Source organism: Elgaria multicarinata, chromosome 3, assembly GCF_023053635.1.
Source record: "Elgaria multicarinata webbii isolate HBS135686 ecotype San Diego chromosome 3, rElgMul1.1.pri, whole genome shotgun sequence".
NCBI classification, from domain to species: Eukaryota; Metazoa; Chordata; class Lepidosauria; order Squamata; family Anguidae; genus Elgaria; species Elgaria multicarinata.
Window position 1 is genome coordinate 25,089,692 of NC_086173.1, and position 10,699 is coordinate 25,100,390.

Consider the following 10,699-nt stretch of genomic DNA (forward strand, 5'->3'; position numbering starts at 1 on the left):
GAGAGCGGGGCGATTTCAACCCCGCCTTGACCCGGAAATGATAAGATCCCTCCCCCTCTCCTCCCCCGTGCAGACCTCTTGCGCGCTAGAACAAGCGAGAGGTTGAGGCCAGTGTGGCTCTGCCCGGCGCCGTTGTAATGTAAACCATAGAGAAGAGGCAATGGGAAGTGAAGCAAGAGCGCTGGGTAGAGCGTCTCCAACGGAGCAGCGGCAAGGTTCTCCCCCTTCAGGCCGTGTGCGGCACAGTCTTCCAAAAGCAGCGTGGCTCTATGTGGGGAACTATGGAGAAGAGGCGCGGGGAGGAGAGGGACGGAGAGAGAGAGAGGAAGAAAGGAGGCAGCCATCTATCTATCTGACTGTATATCTGTATTTGAAAATCCTGTTCCCAGCATCCCCGCCGCATGACTAAGAAAAAGAAACCAGAATGAGAGAGAAGCGGGAGTGGCGCCCGTTAAGTTTCATGAGACAAAGTAAACAGACAGCTTCCTGGGACACATCTCAAGAGGAGGCTAAATATGCCCCTTTTCCAGAGACACCGAGATAGGGATGACCACCCCCACCCCACGCCAGCAGCGTTCCTCAGTGCACCCTTCTGCTTCCTTCCTTGTAAATGAGTGCTTCCCACTTGCTTTGGGGTGCTGTTGTGATAGGGTAAAACCAAGACTCCTGCTAATTCCTTCCCTTGCAACATACACCCCAGCCCTCATAAGGATGAGCTTTTTGCTAGTCTGCTGCTGGGATTCTCTGCACAATTTACCTGGGAGCACGCCCCATTGAACGTACTGGTAAACTTGCCTAATTTTGTGCTGGCAAGAGACAGAAAGAAAAGGAGAAAAACCAGAAAGAAGTGAACCGAGAATGCAAATCCAGAAACAGATTGGCTTTTAGGGTGACCATATGAAAAGGAGGACAGGGCTCCTGTATCTTTACGGTTGTATTGGAAAGGGAATTTCTGCAGGTGTCATTTGTATATATGGAGAACCTGGTGAAATTCCCTCTTCATCACAACAGTTAAAGATGCAGGTGCCCTGCCCTCTTTTAAATCTGGTCACTCTAGTATAGCTCCTACAGCTTTAACTGCTGTGATGAAGAGGGAATTTCACCAGGTTCTCCAGATATACAAATGACACATGCTGAAATTCCCTTTTCTATGCAACTGTTAAAGATACAGGAGTCCTGTCCTCCTTTTCATATGGTCACCTTACATAAAGCACCCACGTTTCCTTAAAAATGTGCACTACATAAAGTAACTCTAGAGCCTGCCCTACCCCAGAAAACACATCCCAAAACATAAAATATCCAATTAAAATACAATATGGTAAAACCATAACCCTCCCATCAGCTAGCCTAATAAAGCTGCTCTCCAATAAATGGCCCTTCCAACAGTTCTGCAAAATGCTCATACTTTTGCTCATCTCCAGAGGAAGAGTTTCACATGAAGGGAGGTTACCTAGCAGTGGGTAATATTTAGAAGGATAGGTTTTGCCAAGCATCAGGCCGGCCAAGAAGCCACATTCTCTGATACAGATATTGGAATCTTCCCATAGTCCTGAGGTTGACAACGGAAGTGGGTTTTGCAGATTATTTTAGGCTGAATCCTGTCATTCAAAACAATTCCAGCCAGTGCCTTCTGGAGCCCTGAAGGTCACCTAGAATACTTCGCTCTGATATTCTGCTGTCTTGATGCATTGGTGGTAGTATTTTCAGGTTCACACTAGAAAAATATATAGTTAAAGACATAAGCCTATGTAGACATCAGGCCCTTTGATCAATAATTGAAATCACAGGAGCAGGGCCCTTTCACAGCTGTGGGAAGCCTTGTGTTGGAAAGCCAGCTAAGATACAGACAAATTGAGCTTACAGAGAGCTGTCGAAAGTTGAGTATTCTGCCAAGTTTGGGGAGATAATTCATACTTGCTGCTGTGTCTTATGTAGCTTTTTTAATTTTAGTGTTTAAATGTTTATGGAAAGTATAATTATTTTATTGTGTTTTCATTCAGTCTGTACATCACCTTGGACAAGTATTCCAAATAGGTGCTGGTTCTAATCTATAAAGCCTTATTGGGCTCGAGACTGTAATACCTGATAGAACGCCTCTCCCAACACAAACACTTTGCCCAGCATCTAAGGTCCTTCTCCAGATGCCTTCTCTGAGGGAGGCTCAGAAGATGGCAACAAGGGAGAGGGCCTTCTCGGCGGTGATGAGATTTTAATCGATCCCAAATCTGTTGTTTAGGTTTGGCTGATCCTCAAAGTTGTTTTGGGATGTATGTTGTGTTTGTGTATATTGTCTGTTATATGTTTTTATGGTTTTTAAATTTTGTATATAGTTTTTAATGTTTTAATCTTTTGTAAACCACCTAGAGAGCTTCAGCTATGGGGCAGAATAGAAATAATAAATAAATAAATAAATAAATAAATAAATAAATAAATAATAGATTTGATGCAGGAGCACTGTCCCAAATCCCAGATGTATGAAGGGCAGAAATTATTATCCAGTGACTTACCAGAGGGAGTGTAGGGAGGGAAGATTGCTAGGGACCAATTACCAAACTAAAAAATTGCAAGGAAGCAAAGCAAAACCCATGAAGAAGCTATATGAAAAATGTGTACACACACTACTGAGACAATGTCCAGGTTCAGGCAACACACTGTGGCTTGTCAAGCTGCAGGACCCTACACTTACTGGGTTCACATGTCACTGGCTTGCATATTCAAAATGGTGGCCACATGCACCATATCTTCAGGTGGGCTGTTGTGTTGCGTAAACATGCCCACTGGAACAAATGTCTATTTGAGTTGAAACAAGTGCTCAGTTAGCCATGTGTTTGCATTGGCACAGTCTGCTAAGTCTTGGGTGGGTCAGGGCCTTAGGACATTCCTTGAGGGCAGTAATGAAGAAGGGCCTCTCTCTGGTTCAGCATGCTGAACACCTCCCTAATGGACGGTTGCAGAAAAATAGGTACCTGTGTATGATCTTTAAGTTACCCAAGCTAGTGTACACATTTGTACATTACATGAACTATATCCATATAGGAGACAGTCATGTGTGAAGCAGGCCTTGCTTGGGATGCTTCATTGCCCAAAGCCGGGAATGCACATGTAGAAATCCATTGGGGGAGATGGCAGTGGCATAAAACAGATCAGGGGAAGATGGGTGTGAATAGCTCTCCTCATTTTAACAGGTGTTAACTCACACGGTTGCTGCAGTGTCGTGCGTTTTCAACTTGCTAATTTATTCTCACAGGAACATTTAGCTATTCAAGGCCATGGGGTAAATCCTGCTGTTTTCACCATCCCTGTTGCAAAAGAGAGGCCATACCGGGCTGTACGGTGAGGATTTGGAAGTATTCCCTAAAAAAAACAGTAGAAGGCAGCCGTTGTTTCAAGTTGTGTGCATAAACAAGTCCTTATTAACTCCTCAAGGAACTAAAGTATTTAACAAGTCCTTATTGAATACTCAAGGAACTAAAGGAATCTAAATAATAAAATTACTACAAATGCAGTAAAATGGCAATCAAAGCCAACTAAGACATAGATTAACTGAAACCAACCCTTAGCAGCATGAGAAATGGCAAATGCCTGCCTAAACAGTCACATCTTCAGCTTTCTGAAAAGCAATACTGTGTGAACCTGATAGCTCTTCTTTGGAGAGTGAATTCTACAAAAAGGGGGCAACCACCAAAATGGCCCCTATTTCTCATAGCCACCCCCCCCTTATTTCAGAAGGCCAGGGGCACCCTGAGAAGGGCCCCTTGTGAAATCTTAAAGCACATGACAACAGGCATGAGAGGAGGCATAACTATTGTTTATCTGCTTCACATCTGCCATAGCTACAGTTTACTAGGGCTGGACTTATGGAGTTGGATAGTACTCAAATCAGGTTTTATTTTCAAACCCCTAAACTGGTTCAGGAATTTGCACACATGACAAAATCTCTGCTGCCAAAAAAATAGCCATGATGTGTTAAATTCCAATAATGATCTGCAAACCCCATCTACGCAGATCTACAAATATAGGGTGGCCATATGATAGGGTGACCAACTGTCAGGATTTCCCCGGATTTGTCCTGGTTTTTGTTCTTTCCATGGTGTCAGGGGGGATTTTCTATAATTTTCAATAATGTCCTGGAATGACACACCTTCCTCTTTAAGGCTGCCATTAGCATGGCAGGAGGGAATGACATGCTTTCTTGAGGCACATCATTCCCCCACCCCGAGCTCCAATTGAGGTCTTAAAGGGGAAAGTGGGTCATTCGTGGACATTATAGAAAAGGCCCCAATTGGAGTGGATGGTGGTGGTGCAGAATGAAATCCTTTCCCCTCCTCCACTCCAATCGGGTTCTTTAAGGTGGCGGGGGAATAACGTACTTTCTGTAGGACTCAGAAAGCTGCTTCCCCACACACACACTAGGTGTCCTCTTTTTTGGTTTCCCAAATATGGTCACCCTACCATATGAAATGGAGGACAGAGGGCTCTTGTATCTTTAACAGTTGTATAGAAAAAGGAATTTCAGCAAGTGTTATTTGTATGCATGCTGCACCTGGTGAAATTCCCTCTTCATCACAACAGTTAAAGCCGCAGGAGCCCTGCCCTCTTGACTAGATACAAAAGAAGACAGGGCTCCTGCAGCTTTAACTCTTTAGATGAAGAGGGAATTTCACCAGGGTGCAGCATGCATATAAATGACACCTGCTAAAAAACCCTTTTTAATATAACTGTTAAAGTTAGAGGAGCCCTGTCCTCCTTTCCATATGGTCACCCTATATTTGACAAATACAGCTCTAAAACTATGCAAGATATTGCAGAGATCCTAAGAGGTAACTCTGGATCTCCAGAATGTTTAGCTAGTACTCATACAGCTCAATCCTATGCATGTTTACTCAAGAATAAATCCTACAGCTAGCTTACTCCCAAGTAAGTGTACATTGGATTTGAAGCCAAAGTGGTGTCAGTCTTGATCATGAGAAAAGGGAATTTTGTTGGGATAGTTTCAATTAGTTCAGATTCCAGTTTTATTTTAAAGGATGGAAAAAGAAGAGGAACTGTTCTTTTCAGGACATTTTTGAAATGAATTATCCCATCCTTACTTTAGTCATTCTACTTTCCTGTAAGTACACAATTTTCTAAAGATCCGGGACTGTGAATCAGAAGCTGCTGTCAGATTCTGGGCTGAGCAACAGGGGTGAGCGCAAACTACAAAACATCAGAGAGATTACCTCCATTTGCAACATCTGGCACATCACAAGGGTGTGGCTAGTGGGCTGCATTCAATGACTTTAAAAGAGGATTGAGTAAATATAGGGAGGATAAGGCAGTCAGTAGCTGCTAGTCATGATAGCTATATGTTACCTCCAAATCAAGGTACACTGTGCCTCTGAGTACCAGGGTGGGCCTGTATCCTTTATAGAACAGTCTATTTGAACAGCTGTCAGAGCGGTCACCCCGGTCACATTCTTCTACACTGTGCTGAGACACACTATATTTCTATTTAACTTATAATAATTCTTTCTAGATGTGTGTTTGTGTGCACATGTGAATTAAGGTGACCATATTTGGGAAACCAAAAAAGAGGACACCTAGTGTGTGTGTGGGGAAGCAGCTTTCTGAGTCCTGCAGAAAGTACGTTATTCCCCCGCCACCTTAAAGAACCCGATTGGAGTGGAAAGGATTTCATTCTGCACCACCACCATCCACTCCAATTGGGGCCTTTTCTATAAAGTCCACGAATGACCCACTTTCCCCTTTAAGACCTCAATTGGAGCTCGGGGTGGGGGAATGATGTGCCTCAAGAAAGCATGTCACTCCCTCCTGCCATGCTAATGGCAGCCTTAAAGAGGAAGGTGTGTCATTCCAGGACATTATTGAAAATTATAGAAAATCCCCCCTGACACCATGGAAAGAACAAAAAACAGGACAAATCCGGGGCAATCCTGACAGTTGGTCACCCTATGTGAATTAGCATATGCGAATCACTGCCCTTTTGTCCTCTTGGCTATTCATAACTGGTCACCCTATGGGGAACCGTAGGAGAGGGCTATAGTTGGGCTTCCCCCAGACATTTGGTGGGCACCTCTGAGAAACAAAGTACTAGGTACCTTGATAGGACTTCAACCCCCATCAGCCCTAGCCAGCATGACCAATAGTCAGGAATCCTGGGAGTTGTAGTACAAAAGACCTGGAGGGCACCAGGTTGGAGAATGCTTAGCTTTTACTATGATCCAATAGGGCTTTTTTGTGTTGGACAGGCCTGATCTGAGCAGGGACAGAATGAACAGAATTGCTTTACCATTAAAATAGTCTACTTTTTTCTGTCTATTTCTTTTAAGATTATGTACCACCAGGCCTTTGAATTATTTAGGTTACTAAACCATTTTATAATTATGTACTTCATGTTTTGGCTCTACAAATGAGCCCAGTAGGTTTGTGGGGGGTGGGTGGGTTTGCATTTATTGGGTTTGTTTTGAAAGACTGACTTGGGAAAAGGTACAAGGTGTGTGGGGGGGAGGGGAGAATACGTCTTTTGTTTGTCAGCAAAATCAAGCATGGAGATGATGTAAATATATGAAACTGTATTTATTTTACATCAGTGTAGAATCAGGCCCAGGATTAGCCAGGTCATTTTGTAATTGCCATTATCCAAGTATTGAATTATAACAGCAAAATGTCAACCTGAAATAAACAAGAAGATGATTCATCCCGATACACAGTAATTAGCACGTTGACAGTGATGATCTGCAAATGAGCAATGGATATGAAACTGCTGTGCTCTCCCGTGCTTTGCTGTGGAGCGGAGTAAATCCCTAACGCAATTCAACACACTCTTTATGCTCCGCAAAGCTTTTCCAGAACATAACAAACTTACACCAAGATATTAAAGAACAAGGAGGAGCTTTAAAGGAAAGCTGTGTAAATCCATTTATCATGACTCAATGAAGTCTTCATGTGCAACAGAGCTTTAAGGCTGGTTTAACATCATGGCAAACCTATGACGGAGTTTGTTATTCTCCCCATGTTACAGATGGGGAACTGAGGCTGCAAGCAATTTGCTCAAGACTGCACAGCGAGTCCCTGGCAGAGATGGGATTCGAACTCTGAGGTCAGAGACCAACATTCTACCACAGGGGCTGGCAGAAAGTGGATCTCTGTATGTTTAGCTCCAAGTATCCATGACTATTGGCCATGCTGGCATGGGTTTCTGGGAGTTGAAGTCCAAAACATGTGGAGAGCTACATTCTACCCATCATCATAAGAACCAGAAAAAGTGCAGAAAAGGGCAAGTCAAATTATCAAGGGACTGGAGCATCTTTCCTATGAGGGAAGGTTGCAACAGGTAGGATTGTTTAGCTTGGAAAAAAGGAGGCTGAGCTGTGACCCTACAGAGGCATACAAAATTATGCATGGTGTGGAGAATGTGGACAGGGAAACATCTTTTCTGCCTCTCATAGTACTAGAACCTCGGGTCATCCTATGAAGCTGATTGTTGGAAGATTCAGGACAGATAAAAGGAAGGACTTCTTCACAAAGCGCATAGTTAAACTATAGAATTAACTACCACAAGATGTAGTGATGGCCACCAATTTGGATGGCTTTAAAAGGGGGTTGGAAAAATTCTTGGAGAAGGCTATCAAAGGCTACTAGTCCTGATGGCTATGTACTATCTCCAGTATCAGAGGCAGTAATCCTATGTACACGTGTTGCTGGGGAACATGGGTGAGAGGGTGCTGTTGCACTGTGATCTGCTTATGGGTTCCTAGTCAACAGCTGGTTGGCCACTGTGTGATATATGGGGTACTAAGCAGATATGGGGAGACCATGGACAAATCTCCACTCTGTAGAAAATGTAGCTGATAAGCACCAAGAACAACCTACATCTGGGAATGGATTCCTTGCGAAGTCTTATTATTTTCACATGGTGTATACACTTTTCCCCTATATTAAATCTCTTGATTTTAGAGGTTAAAGTAGGGGAATAAGAGAGTCCTCTGTAAAAACAACAAGGAATCTACTCCTGGTAAGCAGCAACACTAGCCCAAATCATTTCAGGGTCAGGATGGGAAAATATGCTGTACACTCTCATCTTCAGAGCCTCGTGTGGCGCAGAGCGGTAAAGCAGCAGTTTCTGCAGCTGAAACTCTCCCCATGGCCTGAGTTTGATCCCAGCGGAAGCTGGTTTCAAGCAGCCGGCTCGGGTCGACTCAGCCTTCCATCCTCCCGAGGTCAGTAAAATGAGTACCCAGCTAGCTGGGGAAAAGGTAATCATGGCCGGGGAAGGCAATGGCAAACCACCCCGCTATAAGGCCTGCCAAGAAAACGTCAGTGAAAGCTGGCGTCCCTCCAAGAGTCAGTAATGACTCAGTGCTTGCACGAGAGATTCCTTTCCTTCCTCTCATCTTCAGCACACTGGCAATATTTCTAGCAGTGATGTCTGAATTTGGGCTACATTTTACATAGCCTTGGACGCTCCAGAGACCTATCCAGTTTCATAAGACCTTGAGTGTCATCAAGGGGGCGGGGAGGAATCGTGTTTCCTTACCATTGCTTTCCCCCTGCTTCTGTCCCACGATACTTCCTATTTCTTCACACGGGGGAAGAGAAGTAAACAATAACCATGTGGCCCCTTCAGTGGGCATTATTGTGCCGCTTTCCCTGCATATAGCAGGAAATGGCAGAACATTTCATTTTTTTTTAAAAAAAGGATTTATTCTGTGATGGAAAGAAGGCCAGAAGGAGCAGAAGACACATGGGAGGTGGACAGTGTTGTCAAAAGGACCCGTGAACATACATAAGTGGGCAGTAACGAGCGTGTGATAAAACACTCACCTGATGACGCTCCTTGTTTCCTCAGCCAGCAGTTCTCTGTTCATATTAGCTCTTCAACATTCGTTGGACACCTTCCAGTAGGCATGGAAGGAATGCCAGTCAACCATTGACCTGCAACTATGGTTGACATGACAAAACCTTAAGTTCAGAGCATACTGGACCCCTGCGACATTTGTTTTGCTTTTGGAATTAACCTCAGGAGTGGCTTGAGTTGTAACAAACCACACAGGAATCTAGTACTCTTTTTGTGTGGGGGTGGGGTGGGAGGGATTTCTAGTGGTGGTTCAGTTTTGAAAGGAAGTTTTCTGTATAAGAACACCACAAAAAAGACTTCATAGAATCATAGAGTTGGAAGGGGCCTACAAGGCCATCGAGTCCAACCCCCTGCTCAATGCAGGAATCCACCCTACAGCATACCTGACAGATGGTTGTCCAGCTGCCTCTTGAATGCCTCTAGTGTGGGAGAGCCCACAACCTCCCTAGGTCACTGATTCCACCGTCACGCTGCTCTAACAGTCAGGAAGTTTTTCCTGATGTCCAGCCAGAATCTGGCTTCCTTTATTCCGTGTCCTGCACTCTGGGAGGATCGAGAAGAGATCCTGGCCCTCCTCTGTGTGACAACCTTTCAAGTATTTGAAGAGTGCTATCATGTCTCCCCTCCATCTTCTCTTCTCCAGGCTAAACATGCCCAGTTCTTTCAGTCTCTCTTCATAGGGCTTTGTTTCCAGACCCCTGATCATCCTGGTTGCCCTCCTCCGAACACGCTCCAGCTTGTCTGCGTCCTTCTTGAATTGTGGAGCCCAGAACTGGACGCAATACTCTAGATGAGGCCTAACCAGGGCCGAATAGAGAGGAACCAGTACCTCCCATGATTTGGAAGCTATACTTCTATTAATGCAGCCCAAAATAGCATTGGCCTTTCTTGCAGCCATATCGCACTGTTGGCTCATATTCAGCTTGCGATCTTTACTTTTGAAAGTAAAACCCTGATGTGGCTGCATCATTTAAATAACGTAGCACCACTGCGGAGTTAACAAGACACCCCCCTTGGAGAACATATCTATGACTAAAACAATCATCTTCCAGAACTAAATGGGTTTTTTTGCCAGTGGAGTATTTATTCAACAACCTCCTTGGCCTAGACATCCTGGAGATTACATATGCAATAAGGCGACCATTTCTTTCGGAAAAAAATCCAAGGAATGTGGGCTGCATATCAGCGCCGACACTGCTATGTATACAGTTCACCTTCACTGCTCCTTGATGCTCTGGTCTCCTTCCCTTTATAATCATTTTGGGAGGGTGGGGAAGTTTATATGTATTTGTGTTGTTTTTAAATGTCAGTTTTTTTAAAAGCTGGGTAAGCCAAACACACACTTGCCTCTCCTTCTGGCTGTCAAGTGCCAAATAGTTGCTTTTTAAAACTGGAAAAGCCACTTGATATGAAATATAGCCATTATTCTGGACATCATAATCCATCATCTCATATACAGGAGTTTTCTATGCTTATTTTCCAAAGTGAGAGGCAGCTGGTGGGCAAGCAGGACTAAACGAATAATCTGTTTGCATCCAAAAGAAGACAGATGAAGGATTTAAAATACAAATACTCTTTTTTGCATTACTTTAATTGGATTCTAAATCTGGCAGAGGCCAATATTGTGGCTTCTTCACACAAACATGCATTTCCTGGTTTAGATACAGTCTTGAAGTTAATGCTGAAGACGGAACCAACTACAGCTTGAAACTAAAAAGAGGGAAGGATCTATTGAACCTACATCACAGGGAAAAGATCACTTTCTACAAACACACGTTTGACTTTTATTCCTTTCGGTTTATTTTTGCATTTTCACATAAATAGTAACACACCAATTCCAGC